The 20,319-nt window shown below is 36.2% G+C and overlaps 1 protein-coding gene across 1 annotated transcript in view; it reads left to right on the top strand.

Annotated features, from left to right (window-relative positions):
• The first annotated feature begins 2,096 nt into the window (after nucleotides 1-2,096).
• The window catches only part of PRH1 (proline rich protein HaeIII subfamily 1), a 245,644-nt gene continuing 227,421 nt past the window's right edge, over nucleotides 2,097-20,319 (top strand). Inside the window, exon 1 of the mRNA XM_063593349.1 lies at nucleotides 2,097-2,159. The gene's annotated coding sequence lies outside the window, so the exon portion shown is untranslated. The remainder of the gene's footprint in view (nucleotides 2,160-20,319) is intronic.

Raw genomic sequence — 20,319 nt, 5'->3', positions numbered from 1 at the left:
GAATCACATGTGCATACAACTATGTGATTAAATTTCAGATACATAATGTTGAGTCCAGGAAGCCATAAATAAGGACATACAGGATTGCACCTATACACAGTTCAAAGCAGACCAAACCAAGCTATTGAGTTTAGGATTGCATGCTTTGTTCGTAAAGTACAAAGAAAATTAAAAAAAGATCATTATAAATTATGGATGTTGCTTATCATAAGAGGTGTGAAGAAAGGTGTAGGGGATTGGAAAGTGGCATTGAGGTAAACCTAGCCTCTTAGCAATGTTCCATGTCTCGCCCTACATAATGGTTACATGAGTGTTTATGATACATTGCTATGTTTTCCATTTTTGTTTTGGACCATTTCTAAGTGTGTAGTCTAGTTATAAAAATTATTAATTAGGAGAAATGTTCCATGAAAATTATTATTACCCTGCTCATTTTATACTGAAGGGAAAAATCCACTATTTGTATACATTCATGTATAACTCTAAGAGATTTTAAGAAGAAACTTTCTGATTTTAGTTGCAACTTTTGGAAATTTGACATGATGTTTCCTGCCAACCCCAGATTTTTCAACGGGTTTTTCTTTTAGGTTTAATTATTGACTTCATATGACAAAACTTTGACATTCTCCAACTATTTTTCCCTTGTATCCTGAATTCCTGACACAACAAGTGTGGACATATTTCCCACACTTTTGGTTTAGCAGAATACCTATATCACTTATGTTTTTCTGCAAGAGAAAATCCTCCAAAACTACATTAGATATTTGTATCTCATATGTCTTTGGATTTCATTTTTCTAAGCTGGGTTTGATGGTTGGCTGTGGTGATTGGAGATGGGCCACGTACTGCATCTTGAAGATAGAGTTTGGCTGATTTAGGCTAGATCAGGCAGTGGCATTCTGACTCCATTAGTTTCTCATTCTTCTTCTGGGAACAGTGTAATAGCCAGATGGTGTCCTCATGGTAAATGGAAAAGAGCAAGAAACTCCAATGTGGAAGCCATCTTAAATCTCTGTGTAAAGTCTACTAATTTCCTGTTGATTGAAGCAAGTTACAGGAGTGCACACGCATATATATATGTGTGTATATGTGTGCATGTGTATGAATAACAACACTGACCATAAATTATGAAGCCGAGTACATTTCACATATATATGTATGTTTATTATATGATAGTTTATTGTATGATATTTCATTTGAAGAATTATCTCTATTTATAATTAAGAACATATAGCTTTTATCAGCAAATTATTGCTGTTTTCCATTGTAATTTGTACCACATGTATGAACTTAACTATCATTGTTTGAACATCTAATTTTTTGGATGGTAAAGACATTCAACTCTAAATCAATGAGGAGAATGTATCTTTGGGGTAGGTTTTATTTCATTATGAATTCTTATTTTATGTTGTTGTTAGATAATGATGCACACAATTAAATTTGAGTGACAAACATACGTAGAGTAAATTTTGTATATGTATACCAAAAACAGTACTAAAGAATACTAGATTTAAACCAGTATGTGAATAGCTTAGAAAAAAATTCGTTTGTATAATAGGAATGAAGAAACATAATCATGATCATTTCAGTGCTGTTATAATTTTTTATGTGTAGTTAGAAAAGAGATTTCTTCCACTTTTTAATTAAAGAAAGCCTTTTTTGAAGTTGACATCTGATGTCAAGTATTTCCATTTAATTTGCTTAGCCACCTCTGAGCCCCTGAATTTCCAATTATCTCCTTTGTCTCCCATTCCTAATATTCCTCAAAAAATTCAAATATTCCTTCTCTTAAAAAAAACTCAATGTAAAGAGGGTATAGAAACTATGGATCATAACTGAATGAAACATTCTTTAAATATTAAAAATTATCTGTCTAATCAATATATTGATGATAGGAAACGTATTAATGATATGTTTTATTGGGGGTGGGCAGTGAGCTGAGGATCCTCAAGCATCTCTTTCTATTTTTATTTTGTTTCTCTACGTAGTTTCTCCAGCATTTGGCTCAAGGCGCCAAGGGCACATGTGACAAGAAGGTGCCAGCTTTATAAACCTTGGAACTTCTTGTGTGTCAGTTCTGAGACATACAATTTACTAAAACACATCATGAAGGCCTGTTTTGAAGAGAAGGGGAATAAGACTGCATCTGTTCATATGAGGTATGTCGAAGCACTTGGATATGTTTTCAAACCACCAATCTTGATGATTTAGAAATGTGCTCCCTTTTCCAATTTCATCCTGATAAAAATGTATGATCTCCGGACATTGCCAATATTCCCCTCCATTCCATCATGAGCCGTTCTCTGTAATTCAGAATCTGTGGACTAAGCTGTAAAACTAATGACTGTCAATCTATTCTACATGAAATAGTGGGCCAAAGAAAAAGGAAAACATGATAAGCAGTAAAAATATATACACAACATTTTTTGCTTACACTAATGATCAAATAACACCCATAGGACCAAACCTCCCACAGATACTTTCTATAAATTCTGGATAAAATATTTAAAAAAAAACAGCCACCTGAAGGCAATGGAGAATGAACAAAATAGGCCGGTACTGAAGAGCAGTTGACACTTGGAAGAAGGAAATAGCAAGGAGTGAGTTTCCTGATTTTATAGCTGGCCCTAGTGTGCACCAGGCAGAGGACTAAAACGTCAGTAAAAAAGCTGTAGAGTTACTGGGTTGAAGTAACAGAGGACTGAGTTTAGGCTAACATGAGCAGTAGGAGGTCAGGAGAAAATCTGAGAAAGGAGAAGTCCAGAAAAGGGGAGCCCCAGCTTCTGACTATAAACTATCCAAAGCTTTGTCTGGTCCCTACACCACACATGTATAGGCAGACTTCATGAAGCCCAGCTAAAATAATAAAATTGATTTCAGTTATCATCAAGCACAGTGAGGACAGAAATAGCAACAAAACACATTACTTTAGGCAAAGATACTCTTTTCTTGAAAACCCAAACTACATTCCATTACCTTTCATAACAGTCATATTCCTTGTCCATTCTTGTTTCTACCATGGTTCTAACTCCTACTTTTGTTCATTACATTAATCAAAGTAATTCTCTTTCAAAGAGGAAACTGGAAGTTATGTAATTGAGGACTATTAAAAATAAGTATTTTGGCAGATGTGCAAAATTCTCAAGCACATATATTACAACTTTCTATAGTCATATACATCCTTTTTACACTTGCTTGAATTGGTCTACAAAACCCCCATGTTTCATAGTGTAATCCAAACAAATAGCCACTCCATAAAATATAAGAATAAAAGTTATATTTATTTATTATATAACCTGTGATTGGTGACCACATTTCAGTATTCCAACTTAACTAGAAATTATCCGAAGATTTTCATCAACTCACTGAATTTAATATTAGTCTAAGGTCTTAAATTGCACCAGGAATCTTGGAAATTAAATTTAAGCTGATAGGCTAGAGAAAATAATTACTGTCAATATGTGGAATTTTTCATAATTTGTATTCAGTTTGTTTGAAAACATAATTTTACATTTTTTGGTATTTTAACATTATGTGGGCATATTAGTTTACCTTATCAGTAAACAGGTATGGGAAGTGTAGGAATTTCTTTTTTTTAAATGTATTTTTAAGTTTTGTGGATATATAGTAGGTCTATATTGAGTACACGGGATGTGTTGATACAGGCATGCAAAGAGTAATAATCACATAAGAATGGGGTAGCCATCCCCTCAAACGTTTACTCTTTTTTGTTACAAACAATCCAGTTATACTCTTTTAGTTACGTTAAAATGTACAGCTAAATTATCATTGACTATAGTCACTCTGCTGTGGTATCAAATAGTAGGTCTCATTCACTCTTTCTATTTTTTTTTTTGGTAGCCATTAACCAGCCACACCTTCCCTTTAGCCCCCACTACCTTTCCTAGCCTTTGTTAACCATCTATGTACTCTCTATGTCCACGAGTTCAATTGTTTTGATTTTTAGATCCCACAGATGAGTGAGAAAGTGCAATGCTTGCCTTTCTGCACAAACATGGCAGTTATTTTTTACTTATTCAACTTAACATAATAATCTCCAATTCCATCCGTATTGCTGCAAATGACAGGATCTCATTTTTTAAATGGCTGAATAGTACTCCACTGTGTATATGTACCACATTCTCTCTCCCTCTTTTTTTTTTTTTTTTTTTTTTTTTGAGATGGAGTCTCACTCTGTCTCCAGGCTGGAGTGCAGTGGCGCAATCTCGGCTCACTGCAACTTCAGCCTCCCAGGTTCAAGTGGTTCTCCTGCCTCAGCCTCCTGAGTCGCTGGGACTACAGGCGCCAGCCACCACGCCCAGCTAATTTTTTTGTATTTTTAGTAGCGATGGGGTTTCACTATGTTGGCCAGGATGGTCTCAATCTCTTGACCTCATGATCCACCCACCTCGGCCTCCCAAAGTGCTGGGATTACCGGTGTCAGCCACCGCGCCCGGCCATACCACCTTCTCTTTATCTATTCATCTGTTGCTGGACACTTTGATTGCTTCCAAATCTTGGCTATTGTGAACAGTGCTACAACAAACATGAGAGTGTGGATACCTGTTTGATACACTTACTAACTTTCTTTTGGGTATATACCCACCAGTGAGATTGCTGGATCATATGGTAACTCTAATTTTAGTCTTTTGAGAAACCTTTAAACTGTTTTCCATAGTGGTTTTACTAATTTATATTCCCACCTGCGGTGTACAATGGTTCCCGTTTCTCCACATCCTCACCAGCATTTGTTACTACCTGTCTTTTGTATATAAGCTGTTTTAACTGGGATGAGATGATATCTTATTTTAGTTTTGATTTGCATTTCTCTGATGATCAATGATGTTGAGCACCTTTTCACATGTCTGTTTGACATTCGTATATCTTGTTTTGAGAAATGACTATCCAAATATTTCACCCATTTTTTTGATCAGATTGTTAGATTTTTTTTCCTATACAGTTGTTTAAGCTCCTTTTATATTCTGGTTATTAATCCCTTGCCAGATGAGTAGTTTGCAAATATTTTCTCCTCTTCTGTGGATTGTCTCTTCACTTTGTTGATCATACCTTTGCTGTGCAGAAGTATTTTTTAACTTGATGTGATCCCAATTGTGCATTTTTTACTTGGTTGCCTGTACTTGTAGGGTATTACTACTTAAGAAATTTTTGCTCAAACCAATGTCCTGGGGAGTTTCTCTGATGTTTTCTTATGGGAGCTTCATGGTTTGAGATCTTAATCATACATCTTTAATCCATTTTGATTTGATATTTGTATAGATATATGGGCCTAGTTTCATTCTTCTGCATATGGATATTCAGTTGTCCCAGCACCATTTATTGAAGAGACTGTCTTTTTCCAGTGTATGTTCTTGGCATCTTTTTCAAAAATGAGTTCACTGTAGGTTTGTGGGTTTGTTTCCGAGTTGTCTGTTCTGTTCCATCGTTCTATGTGTCAGTTTTAATGCCAGTACATGCTGTTTTGGTTTCTGTAGCCTCAGTAGTAAGTATCATATGAAGTCAAGTAACATGATTCCTTCAGTTTTGTTCTTTTTTCTTAGGATAGTTTTGGCTATTCTGGGTCAGTTGTGGCTCTATATAAATTTTAGGATTGTTTTCTCTATTTCTGTGAAGAATGTTTTTGGTATTTTGATAGGAATTGCATTAAATCTGTAGATTCTTTGGGTAGTATGGCCATTTTAACAATGTTGATACTTCTAATCCATGAACATGGACTATCTTTTCTTTTTTTGGGTGTCCTTTTCCATTTCTTTCATTAGAGTTTTATAGTTTTCATTATAGAGCTATTTCATCTCTTTGGTTGAGTTAATTTTCAGGTATTTAATTTTTTGTGTTTACCTTTGTAAGTGGGATTACTTTTTTGATTTTGTTTCAAATTGTTCACTATTGGCATGTAGAAATACTACTAATTTTTTATGTTAATTGTGTATTCTGCAAATTTACTGAGTTTGTTTATCAATTCTAATAGCTTTTTGGTACAGTCTTCAGGTTTTACCAATATAAGGTCATATTGTTTACAAACAAGCATAATTTGACTTGTTCCTTTCCTATGTGGATGCTCTTTATTTTTCTTGAGTGATTGCTCTAGCCAGAGCTTCTACTATTATGTTGAATAATAGTAGTGAATGTGAGCATTCTTGTCATGTTCCAGATCTTAGAGGAAAGCCTTTTAGTTTTTCCCAATTTAGTATGATACTAGTTGTGTGTCTTTTTATGTGATTTTTATTATGTTGAGATTTTCCTTCTATATCCAGTTTTCTGAGGGTTTTTATCATGAAGGAATGTTGAATCCTATCAAATGCTTTTTCAGCATTAATTAAAACGTTTATATGGTTCTTGACCTTCATTCTGTATATATGATGTATCACATTGATTGATTTGTGTATGTTGAACTATCCTTGCATCCTAGGGATAAATCCCACTTGTTCATGAGGAAATATCTTTTTAATGTATTATTTAATTTGGTTCACTAGTATAGTATTGAGACTTTGGAATCAATATTCATCAGAGATATTTGCTTGTTGTTTTCCTTTTTAGATGTGTCTTTGTCTGGTTTTGGTATCAGGGTAACAAGAATTTCAAGAATGAGCCTGGAAGTATTCCCTCTTCCTCTGTTTTTCAGAATAGTTTGTGTAGGATTGGTATCAGTTATTCTTTAAATGTTTGGTAGAATTCAGCTCTAAAGCCATCTGCTCCCAGGCTTTGTTTTTTGTTTTTTGTTTGTTTTGTTTTGTTTTGTTTTTTCTAAAGTGGGAGACTTTTTATTGCAGAATTAATCTCATTACCTGTTTTTGGTCTTATCAGGTTTTGGATTTCTTCATGGTTCAATCTTTGTAGGTTGTATGTGCCTGGGAATTTTTCCATTTTTTTAGAGATTTCAATTTATTGGCATATAGTTGCTCATAGTAGTCACTAATAATTCTTTGAATTTCAGTGGTATCAGTTGTAATATCTCTGCTTTCATGTCTGATTTTATTAATTTTGATCTTTTTTTCTTAGTCGGCCTGAACGTTTGTCAATGTTTAACTTTTCAAGAAAACAAGTTTTTGTTTCATTGATCTTTTGTATTGTTTTCTTCATTTCAATTTCATTTATTTCTGCTGTAATTTTTATTATTTGTGTTCTTCTACTAATTTTGGGCTTGGGTTACTCTTGTTTTTTCAGTTATTTAAGATACACTTTTAGGTTGTTTATTTCAAGTTTTTCTTCTTTTCTGATGTAGGCCCTTATAGCTATAAATTTCCTTCTTAGTATTGCTTTCGCTGTATTTCATAGATTTTGGTATGTTGTGTTTCCACTATCATTTGTTTCTAGCATTTTTTCAATTTCCTTTTAGATTTCTTTGATAGTCATTCAGGAGCATATTGTTTCATTTCCATGTGTCTATAGTTTCCAAAATTCCTCTTGTTATTGAGTTCTAGTTTTATTCCATTGTGGTCAGAGTTGATGCTTGGTAATATTTCAATTTTTTGGATTGTTCAAGACTTGTTTTGTGATCTAACATATGGTCTATCCTTGAGAAAAATCCATGTGCTGAGGAAAAGAATGTTTATTCTGCAACTTTTGGATGAAATGTTATGTAAATATCCATAATCAATTTGTTCTATACTGCAGATTAAGTCTGATGTTTCTTTGTTGATTTTCTGTCTGGAGGATCTGTCTGATGCTGAAAGTGGAGTGTTGAAGTCTCTATCTATTATTGTATTGAGGCTTTCTCTTTGCTTTGGTCTAATAATATTTGCTTTATATATCTGGGTGCTCCAGTGTTGAGTGCATATATATTTACAATTGCAATATCATTTTGATGAATTGACCCCTTTATCATTATATGGTGACCTTTATCTCCTCATAGTTTTTGTCTTGAACTCTATTTTGTCTAATATTTGTATAGGTACTCCACTTTTTTTGGCTTCCATTGCCATGAATTATCATTTTCCATCCCGTTGTTTTCTTTCTGTGCATGTCTTTATAGACAAAGTGTGTTTCTTAGAGGCAACAGATTGGTGTTTTGTTTGTTTGTTTGTTTTTCCATTTAGCCAGACTATGTCTTTTGATTGGAGAGTTTAGCCCATTTACATTCAATGTTAGTATTGGTAGTAAGGACTTACTTTTGTCATTTTGTTATTTGTTTTCTGGTTATGTTGTGGTCTGCTCTTCTTTCTTTCCTACCTTCCTATTTTTCTTTAGTGAAGGTTATTTTCTCTGGTGATATAATATAGTTTTTTGCTTTTTATGTTTGTGTATCCATTCTATGCTTTTTGGTTTGAGATTACCATGAGGCTTGCAAATACTACCCTCTAACCCATTATTTCAAGCTGATAACAACTTAGCACTGTTTGCATAAGCAAACAAACAAGCACAAAAACAAAACAAATGAAGACTCTGCACCTTAACTCCATCTTCTTCATTTTTAACTTTCTGTTTTCACTGTTTATTTCTTATTGTACTGTGTATGTATTCAAAGGTTGTTGTGGCTATTATTTTTTTAATTATACTTTAACTTCTGGGATACATGTGCAGAACGTGCAGGTTTGTTACATCGGTGTACATGTGCCATGGTGGTTTGCTGCACCCATCAACCCGTCATCTACATTAGATGTTTCTCCTAATGCTATCCCTAGCCCCCCTCACCCTAAAAGGCCCAGTTGTGTGACGTTCCCTGTGTCCTCCCTGTGTCCATGTGTTCTCATTGTTTAGCTCCCAATTATGAGCGATAATATGGTGTTTGGTTTTCTGTTCCTGTGTTAGTTTGCTGAGAATGATGGTTTCCAGCTTCATCCAGGTCCCTGCAAAGGACATGAACTCATCCTTTTTTATGGCTGCATAGTATTCCATGGTACATATGTGCCACATTTTCTTTATACAGTCTATATTTGATGGGCATTTGGGTTGGTCCCAGGTCTTTGCTCTTGTGAACAATGCTGCAATAAACATACATGTGCATGTGTCTTTATAGTAGAATAATTTATAATCCTTTGGGTATGTACCCAGTAATGGGATTGCTGGGTCAAATGGTATTTCTGGTTCTAGATCCTTGAGGAATCACCACACTGTTTTCCCCAATGGTTGAACTAATTTGCACTCCCACCAAGAGTGTAAAAGCATTCCTATTTCTCCACCCACTCTCCAGCATCTGTTGTTTCCTGACTTTTTAATGATCACCATTCTGTCATGAGATGGTATCTCATTGTGGTTTTGATTTGCATTTCTCTAATGAGCAGTGATGATGAGCTTCTTTCTTTCCCATATTTTCTTGGGAACATAAATGTCTTCTTTTGAGAAGTGTCTGCTCATATCCTCCACCCACTTTTTGATGGGGTTGTTTGTTTAATAGATTGCAAAAATTTTCTCCCATTCTGTAGGTTGCCTGTCACTCCGATGATAGTTTCTTTTGCTGTGCAGAAGCTCTTTAGTTTAATTAGATTCCATTTGTACATTTTGTCTTTTGTTGCAATTGCTTTTGGTGTTTCAGTCATGAAGTCTTTGCTCATGCCTATGTCCTGAATGGTATTGCCTAGGTTTTCTTCTAGGGTTTTTATGGTTTTGGGTATTACATTTAAGTTTTTAATCCACCCTGAGTTAATTTTTGTATAATGTGTAAGGAAGGGGTCCAGTTTCAGTTTTCTGCCTATGGCTAGCCAGTTTGCCCAACACCATTTATCAAATAGGGAATCCATTCCCTCACTGCTTGTTTTTTGTCAGGTTTGTCAAAATCAGATGGTTGTAGATGTGTGGCATTATTTCTGAGGCCTCTGTTCTGTTCCATTGGTCTATATATCTGTTTTGGTACCAGTACCATGCTGTTTTGGTTACTGTAGACTTGTAGTATACTTTGAAGCCAGGTAGTGTGATGCCTCCTGCTTTGTTCTTTTTGCTTAGGATTGTCTTGGCTACACGGGCTCTTTTTTGGTTCCATGTGAATTTCTAAGTAGTGTTTTCCAATTCTTTGAAGAAAGTCAATGGTATGAAATGTTTTTCCATGTGTTTGTGTCCTCCCTTATTTCCTTGAGAAGTGGTTTGTTGTTCTCCTTGAAGAGATCTTTCACATCTCTTCTTAGCTGTATTCCTAGGTATTTTATTCTCTTTGTAGCAATTGTGAAATGGAGTTCACTCATGATTTGGCTCTCTGTTTGTCTGTTATTGGTGTATAGGAATGCTTGTGAATTTTGCATGTTGATTTTTTATCCTGAGACTGCTGAAATTGCTTATCAGCTTAAGGAGATTTGGGGCTGAGATGATGGGTTTTTCTAAATATACAATCCTGTCATCTGCAAACAGAGACAGTTTGACTTCCTTTCTTTCTATTTGAATACCCTTTATTTCTTTCTCTTCCTGATTGTCCTGGCCAGAATTTCCAATACTGTGTTGAACAGGAGTGGTGAGAGATGGCATCCTTGTTTTGTGCCGATTTTCAAAGGGAATGCTTCCCGTTTTTGCCCATTCAGTATATTGGCTGTGGGTTTGTCATAAATAGCACTTAATATTTTGAGATACATTCCATCAGTACCTAGTTTCTTGAGTGTTTTTAGCATGAAGGCATGTTGAATTTTATCAAAGGCCTTTTCTGCATCTGTTGAGATAATCATGTGGTTTTTGTCATTGGTTCTGTTTATGTGATGGATTATGTTTATTGATTTGCATATGTTGAACCAGCCTTGCATCCCAGGGTTGAAGACGACTTGATCTTGGTGGATAAGCCTTTTTATATGCTGCTAGATTTGGCTTGCCAGTATTTTATTGAGGATTTTCGCATCGATGTTCATCAAGGATATTGGCCTAAAATTTTCTCTTTTTGCTGTGTCTCTATCAGGTTTTGGAATCAGGATAATGCTGGCCTCATAAAATGAGTTAAGGAGTAGTCCCTCTTTTTCCAGTGTTTTGAATAGTTTCAGAAAGAATGGTACCATCTCCTCTTTGTACCTCTGGTAGAATTTGGTTGTGAATATGTCTGTTCCTGGACTTTTTTTGGTTGGTAGGCTATTAATTACTGTCTCAGTTTCAGAACTTGTTATTGGTCTATTCAGGGATTTGACTTCTTCCTGGTTTAGACTTGGGATGTTGTATGTGTCCAGTATTTTATCCATTTCTTCTAAATTTTCTAGCATATTTGCATAGAGGTGTTTATAGTATTCTCTGATGATAGTTTGTATTTCTCTGAAGTCAGTGGTAATATCTCCTTTATTATTTTTTATTGTGTCTATTGGATTATTCTCTCTTTTCTTCTTTACTAGTCTGGCTAGCTGTCTTTCTATTTTGTTGAACTTTTCAAAAAACCAGCTCCTGGATTCATTGATTTTCTGAAGGGTTTTAGGTGTTTCTATCTCCTTCAGTTGTGCTCTGACCTTAGTTATCTCTTGTCTTCTGCTAGCTTTTAAATTTGTTTGCTCTTGCTTCTCCGGTTCTTTTAATTGTGATGCTAGGGTGTCAACATTAGATCTTTCCCACTTTCTCCTGTGGGCATTTAGTGCTATAAATTTCCCTCTAAACACTGCTTTAGCTGTGTCCCAGAGATTCTGGTACATTTTGTCTTTGTTCTCATTGGTTTCAAAGAACTTATTTATTTCTGTCTTAATATTGTTATTTACTCAGTAGTCATTCAAGAGCAAGTTGTTCAGTTTCCATGTAGTTGTGCAGTTCTGAGTGAGTTTCTAAATCCTGAGTTCTAATTTGATTGCACTGTGGTATGAGAGACTGTTTGTTATGATTTATTTTGTTTTGCATTTGCTGAGGAGTGTTTTACTTCCACTTATGTGGTCAGTTTTAGAATTAGTGTGATGTGGTGCTGAGAAGAATGTGTATTCTGTTGATTTGGGGTGGAGAGTTCTGTAGATGTCTATTAGGTCAGCTTGGTCCAGAGCTGAGTTCAAGTCCTAATATCCTTGTTAATTTTCTGTCTCATTGATCTGTCTAATATTGACTGTGGGGTGTTAAAGTCTCTCACTATTATTGTGTGGGAGTCTAAGTCTCTTTGTAGGTCTCTAAGAACTTGCTTTATGAATCTGGGTGCCCCTGTATTGGGTGCACATATATTTAGGATAGTTAGCTCTTCTTGTTGCATTGATTCCTTTACCATTATGTAATTCTCCTCTTTGTCTTTTTTGACCTTTGTTGGTTTAAAGTCTGTTTTATCAGAGTCTAGGATTGCCACCCCTGCTTTCTTTTGCTTTCCATTTGTGTGGTAAATATTCCTCCATCCCTTTATGTTGAGACTATTTGTGTCTTTGCACATGAGATGGGTTTCCTGAATACAGCACAACAATGGGTCTTGACTCTATTCAATTTGCTGGTCTGTGCCTTTTAATTGGGGTATTTTTCCCATTTACATTTAAGGTTAATATTGTTATGTGTGATTTTTTTTCCTATAATTATGATGCTAGCTGGTTATTTTGCTTCATTAGTTGATGTAGTTTCTTCATAGTGCCAATGGTCTTTACAATTTGGTGTTTTTCTGAAGTGGCTGGTACTGGTTTTTCCTTTCCACATTTAGTGCTTGCTTCAGAAGCTCTTGTGAGGCAGGCCTGGTGGTAACAAAATCTCTTAGCATTTGCTTGTCTGTAAGGATTTTATTTCTCCTTCAACTATGAAGCTGTTTGGCTTACTATGAAATTCTGGGTTGAAAATCCTTTTCTCGAAGAATGTCCCCACTCACTTCTGGCTTGTAGGGTTTCTGCCAGGAGATCTGCTGTTAGTCTGATGGGCTTCTCTTTTTGGTGACTCAGCCTTTCTCTCTGGCTGTTCTTAACATTTTTTCCTTCATTTCAACCTTGGTGAATCTGACTATTATGTGTTTTTGGGTGCTCTTCTCAAGGAGTATCTTTGTGGTGTTCTCTGTATTCCCTGAATTTGAATGTTGGCCAGTCTTGCTAAGTTGGGTAAGTTCTCCTGGATAATATCCTGAAGAGTGTTTTCCAACTTTGTTCCATTGTCCCCATCTCTTTCAGGTACACCAGTGAATCATAGGTTTGGTCTTTTCACATAGTCCAATATTTCTTGAGGCTTTGTTTGTTCCTTTTCATTCTTTTTTCTCTACTCTCATCTTCATGCATTATTTCATTAAATTGATCTTCAATGTCTGATATCCTTTCTTCCGCTTGATTGGTTCACCTATTGATATTTGTGTATGCTTCACAAAGTTCTCATGCTGTGCTTTTCAGCTCCATGAGGTCATTTATGTTCTTTTCTAAACTTGTTATTCCAGGTAGCAATTGCTCTAACCTTTTTTCAAGGTTCTTGGCTCCCTTGCATTGGGTTAGACCATGCTTCTTTATCTCAGTTGAGTTTATTACCCACCTTCTGAAGCCTACTTGTGTCAATTCATCAAACTCATTCTCTGTCCAGTTTTGTTCCCTTGCTGGTGAGGAGTTGTGATCCTTTGGAAGAGAAGAGGCTTCCGGTTTTTGGAATTTTCAGCCTTTTTTGCCCTGGTTTTTCCTCATCATCATGGATCTTTCTACCTTTGGTCTTTGATGTTGGTGACCTTCAGATGGGGTTTCTGTGTGTACATCCTTTTTGTTGATGTTGATGTTATTCCTTTTTGTTTGTTGATTTTGCTTCTAACAGTCAGGGTCCTCTGCTGCAAGTCTGCTGTAGTTTGCTGGAGGTCCACTCCAGACCTTGTTTGCCTGGGTATCACCAGTGGAGGCTGCAAAACAGCAAATATTGCTGCCTGTTCCTTCCTCTGGAAGCTTCATCCCAGAGGGTTACCCGCCAGATGTCAGGCAGAGCTCTCCTGTATGAGGTTTCTGTCCACCATTGCTGGGAGATGTCTCCCAGTCAGGAGGCACAGAGGTCAGGGACCCACTTAAGGAGGCACTCTGTCCTTCAGCAGAGCTCAAGTGCTGTGCTGGGAGATCTGCTGCACTTTTCAGAGTGTCAGGCAGGAAAGTTTATGTCTGCTGATGCTGCTCCCACAGCTGCCCCTTCTCCCAGGTGCTCTGTCCCAGGGAGATGAGAGTTTTATCTATAAGCCCCTGACTGGAGCTGCTGCCTTTCTTTCAGAGATGCCCTGACCAGAGAGGAAGAGTCTAGAGAGGCAGTTTGGCTACAGTGGTTGTGCAGAGCTGCTGTGGGCTCCACCCAGTTTGAACTTCCTGGTGGCTTTGTTTACACTGTAAGGGGAAAATTGCCTACTCAAGCCCCAGTAATGGCGGACGTCCTTCCCTTGACTAAGCTCAAGCATCCCAGGTTGACTTCAGACTGCTAAACTAGCAGTGAGAATGTCAAACCAGTGGATCTTAGCTTGCTGGGCTCCAAGGAGGTGGGATCCACTGAGCTAGACAACTTGGCTTCCTGGCTTCAGCCCCCTTTCCAGGGGACTGAATGGTTCTGTCTTGCTGGCATTCCAGGCACCACTGGGGTATGACAAAAAACTTCTGCAGCTAGCTTGGTGTCTGCCCAAATGATCGCCCAGTTTTATGCTTGAGACCCATGGCCCTGGTGGCATAAACACTGGAGGAAATCTCCTGGTTTGTGGGTTACGAAGACCATGGGAAAAGTGTAGTATCTGGGCCAGAATACATCGTCCCTCACTGCATGGTCCCTTACAGCTTCCCTTGGCTAGGAGAGGGAGTTCCCCGACCCCTTGCACTTCCCGGGTGAGGCAACACCGCACCCTCCTTCGGCTCGTCCTCCGTGGGCTTCACCCGCTGTCTAACCAGTCCCAATGAGATGAGCCATGTAACTCAGTTGGAAATGCAGAAATCACCCACCTTTTGTGTTGATCTTGCTGGGATTTGCAGACTGGAGCTGTTCCTATTAGGACATTTTGCCAGCCACTCCACTATTTTTTTTCATTATTACTTCATCATTTAGTTTTTCTATTTAAGTGATGTTTATGCACCACATTTACAGTGTTATATTAGTCTGTGTTTTCTGTCTCCTTACTATTACCAGTACGTTTTATAGCTTCAAGTGATTACTTATTGCCCCTTAATGTCCTTTTCTTTCTGACTGAAGTAATCCCTTTGAAATTTTTCTAGGACAGATCTGGTGCTGATGAAATCACTCAGCTTTTCTTGGTCTGGAAAAGTCTTTATTTCTCTTTCACGTTTGAAGGATATTTTCTCCAGTTACACTATTCTAGGCTGAAAGTTTTCTTCCTTCAGCACTTTTAATATGTCATACCACTCTCTGCACTTTTAATATGTCATACCACTCTCTCCTGGCCTTTTTCCACTGAAAAGTCTGCTGCCACATGTAGTGGAGCTCCATTGTACATTATTTGTTCCTTTTCTTTTGCTGCTTTCAGAATCCTTTCTTTATCCTTGAGCTTAGGGAAATTGATTATTAAATTCTTTGAGGTAGTCTTCTTCAATTTTACCCAGCATTGTTTGTTGAGAAAAACCATTAATTCCTATCAAATTGCAGTAGTCCCTTTTTTGAAATCAATTGACTATGAGTGTTGGTGTTAATTTCTGGACTCTCAGTTGTGTTTCATTGTTCTTTTTGTCTACCCTAATGCGAGTACCATGGAATCCTGATTCTTGCAGCTTTGAAGGAAGCTTTGAAATCAGAAAGTGTAATCCTCCAAATTTGTTATTTTTTAACAATTTCTTTTTGTGATCTTGTCACTTGGCATTTCCAGACACATTTTAGCAGTAGTTTTCCACTTTCTGTAATAAAACATCTGCTGGGATTTGATAGGGATTGCACTGAATATATAACTGCAATCTATAAAGACTCTCCCTGTGCTGGATTTCAGTTCAGCTGGTCATTCTTGCTTGTACAACTCTGTGACAAATTGAAAATATAATTTTGGCCTTTTATTTCTCTTATCTTAATTGTAGCAGAAGGTATCATGCTTTTCTGAACCTTGTGCATTCTGCCCAAAAATGGAAGTTCTCAGCCATGTGTGGTTGTTCACACCTGTATCCAAGCACTTTGGGAGGCCAAGATGAGGGGACCACTTGAGAACAGGAGTTGAAGACCAGACTGGGCAACATAGGGAGACTCTGTCTCAACAAAAAAATTAATAAATTAGCTGGGTGTTGTGATGCATGCCTGTAGACACAGCTACTCCAGAAGCTGAGGTGGGAGGACACAAATGTTTGAGGCTGGAGTGAGCTGTGATCAAGCCATTGCACTCCAGCCTGGGTGACGAGTAAGACCCTGTCTTTCTCGCTCCCCTACCCCAAAAAAGAAGGTCTCACTGGTTATCTTTTATGTATCAAGTAACACACGATCATACAAAAAATTAATAATTCTTGGTTCCTGCCTGTACTAGACAGATAAAATTGAAAGCAGTTATACAAATAGTATACTAACTCCTCATAAAGACTACCTGAAGATTTATTATCATTTGCATTTTACAGATGATTATACCAAGGCAGAGAGTAGTTGTCAAATGAAGTCTCAGACCATATTTGAAGCAGAAAATCTGCTTTCCTGTCTTGGCAGTCTGACTCCACAATCTTCTGTTAGAAACAATTGTACTGTAAAAATGGAAAAGAAATAAAATCCAAGATTGGAGACTGATTTTAACATCGATTCCTCTTAAACCATTAAGTAATCAAAAATAAATTAAGTAATCAAAAATAAATTAAATAGAGAAAAATAAAACCAAATATTCATATATGAAGATCTAGACTCTTCAATGGAAAACGTGTTTTTTAAGTAGCCCACAATAGTTACACAATTGCTGAGTATTTTAACTAAAAAATTAATATTTAACAATTAAGTAAACTCAAGAGAAAAACTTAGTCAAAGGTCTCAGCATGAGAGATAAGTTTGAAAAATATTGAAAATGGGTTGAAAAGCCCAAATGGGAAAATAGGGCTATTTTTACCTGGATGATGTCCCTGAAATTAATTTTCCATTTTGGAAATTATAGGACAACAATTTCTTCTATCCATGAGTGAGTGAGTATGTGTGTATGGGTTTGAGTGTGTTTGTATTAATGAGCTTCTTAAGAATAAGTTATCCAAAAGTATTAGTAGCAACCGGGTTTTAAGAATTATTGGCCTTTCTGAGATTCCCAAGAAAAACTTGAATCCTTTTGGTAGGAAAAGTTTGGATTCACTCTACATATTACTCACGTTGAAAAATTAAATTTACTTTGGTGATGATCCTAGTTATGTCCAAGCTCCCTTTACCAGGTTATACAACCAGTGTGTCATCTCTGTATTGGGTTGTAAAATTTCTCTAACAACTGAAGTTGCTGAACACAAATTGTGGAGAGGTTAAACAAAGAAATAAGTGCAGAACAATTAAAAAACTCTTCATTGGCATGCTAGTAGATGAGAAATCACTTTTCACTTCAACACCAATATGGAAAATTTTATCTTACAGCAAGGACATTGTGTTTGAATAGGAGTTAATTTGAGCTGTTTTGGAAATCATCATGTTTTCCATAAAGACAGCATTGATTTCATCCACTGGCATATTGAGATGCTTTCCTGTTTGACATTGGTCACAGAATTTAAAAAGGAACAAGAACATTCCTGCAAATTCAGGAATCAGGTACACACAGATGTTAAGGTCAAGACCTTAAAGGAAATCTTGACCAGTGATATCAGGCTTGCCTTTAAAAAAATTCAGACATGATAAATTTACTACCATTTTTTCATCAACAATAATATATTTATATTTTCCCATGGACACCTACATTAAACTTATAGACTCTTTTTATTTTTCAACTTTTTTTCTTTGAATCCTTTTAAGAGTTGTTAAACAATCCTGAAATTTTCCTTACTGTATGCTGTTAACTAATTATATTTTTTCAAAGTCATCTGACACAATGATTGATTAAAGGAAGTATCTCCAGTATAATTACAGTTACTTATAACAAGAGTATTTGAAATTTGAAGAAAAAAGGTTAGACAATTTATAATGAAATATAAATAAATATGTATAATATATAAGGCATTATTAATAAGTGTATATGAAATAGAATGAAAAAGATTAATGTAATTCATTGAAGTAAAAATACATTCTGAATAAGAATAGAAAAGGACTTGGAAAATATTGTTTAATAATATTTTATATAAATACAAAAATGTATATATTAGCCCAACATTATTTATTTTGGAAAGGATATGACACAATGGGAATTTTCATGCACTACTCCTAGAATTATAAATCTGTGCCATCATTTCGGCTGAGTATGGCATTATCTCATTAAGGTGAAGGATCATATCCTAAGATCAAGTATTTACACTCTTATCAGAATACATATACATACACATGCATATCACTGAGTTTCAATAGCTAAAGTTGAGAAGTCCTCCAAATGTCTCAGTCCTCCAAATGGATAAAGAAATTGTGGCATACTTATACAATGGAATACTATACAGTGATCAAAATTAACAAGACTGACATGTTACAACAGAATAATACAACAAAGAAAATGAACAAATTTGAGCTACATAGATAACAATACTCACAGATGTGAGAGGAATTATCAAGATGGAAAAATACATTTACTGTAATCTCATCGACGTAAAGTTTGAAAAACTTTATTTTTAATACATTGTCATTCATTACATTGGTGATAAAACCCTACAGTGAAACATATGAGTGATCATCATATGAGTGATCATCATAACAATTTGGGATAGTCAGAAGGGAGGAAAATATCAACAAGAAGACATATATCTGGAGTATCTGGATTGCTAGCAAATTCTATTTTCTTCCTTTTTTTTTTTTTTTTTTACTCTTTCATTTGGATCTTATCTGTGCGAAGTATCTTTGACTGTGTTGGTCACCGTTGAATCAAATATCTAAACAAAGTGAATCTGGAACATCCTAGTGTCCACATCAAAAGCACTCAATAAAGTTGGATGGGGAATGGATGGGGAAGTGGTAGTGGTGGTACAGCAACAGGGTAGCCTAGTTAGGTTGCACAAGCCCATCTAAACACGTGTGATTATATGATTAGAACCAGGAAACTGGTTACTAGAAAAAGTAATTTAGTGAACTGTAGAAAGAAAATATTACATATTGAAGCACCTCACAATGACTTAACACCAATTTTATTTGAGGAATTTCTTTAGGTGTTAAAATACAATAAACAGCCACAGTAACAATAATACCACTAACATTCTTGAGCATTTATTGTGTGCTTAGAAATTTATGTATGAATTCATTTAATGTAGTCCCATGGCTTAACACGAGATTTTGTTCATTTTTTAATATTTTATTTATTTATTTATTTTTATTTTACTTTAAGTTCTAGGGTACATGTGCACAATGTTCAGGTTTGTTACATATGGATACATGTGCCTTGTTGGTGTGCTGCACCCATTAACTCGTCATTTACATTAGGTATATCTCCTAATGCTATCCCTCCCTCCTCCCTCCACCCCACAACAGGCCCCAGTGTGTGATGTTCCCCACCCTGTATCCAAGTGTTCTCGTTGTTCAATTCCCACCTATGAGTGAGAACACGTGGAGTTTGGTTTTCTGTCCTTGCGATAGTTTGCTCAGAATGATGGTTTCCAGCTTCATCCACGTCCCTACAAGGGACATGAACTCATCATTTTTTATGGCTGCATAGTATTCCATGGTGTATATGTGCCACATTTTCTTTATCCAGTCTATCATTGATGGGCATTTGGGTTGGTTCCAAGTCTTTGCTATTGTGAATAGTGCTGCAATAAACATATGTGTCCATGTGTCTTTATAGCAGCATGATTTATAATCCTTCGGGTATATACCCAGTAATGGGATGGCTGGGTCAAATGGCATTTCTAGTTCTGTATCCCTGAGGAATTGCCACACTGTCTTCCACAATGTTTGAACTAGTTTACAGTCTCACCAGTAGTGTAAATTGTTCCTATTTCTCCACATCCTCTCCAGCACCTGTTGTTTCCTGACTTTTTAATGATTGCCATTCTAACTGGTGTGAGATAGTATCTCATTGTGGTTTTGATTTGCATTTCTCTGATGGCCAGCGATGATGAGCATTTTTTTGTGTGTCTTTTGGCTGCATAAATGTCTTCTTTTGAGAAGTGTCTGTTCATATCCTTCACCCACTTGTTGATGGGGTTGTTTGATTTTTTTCTTGTAAATTTGTTTAAGTTCTTTGTAGATTCTGGGTATTAGCCCTTTGTCAGATGGGTAGATTGTAAAAATTTTCTCCTTCTGTAGGTTGCCTGTTCACTGTGACGGTAGTTTCTTTTGCTGTGCAGAAGCTCTTTATTTTAATTAGATCCCATTTGTCAATTTTGGCTTTTGTTGACATTGCTTTTGGTGTTTTAGCCATGAAGTCCTTGCCCATGCCTGTGTCCTGAATGGTATTGCCTAGGTTTACTTCTAGGGTTTTTATGGTTTTAGGTCCAACATTAAAGTCTTTAATCCATCCTG

Source organism: Pan paniscus, chromosome 10, assembly GCF_029289425.2.
Source record: "Pan paniscus chromosome 10, NHGRI_mPanPan1-v2.0_pri, whole genome shotgun sequence".
NCBI classification, from domain to species: domain Eukaryota; kingdom Metazoa; phylum Chordata; class Mammalia; order Primates; family Hominidae; genus Pan; species Pan paniscus.
This window is presented reverse-complemented; position numbering and strand designations above follow the sequence as displayed.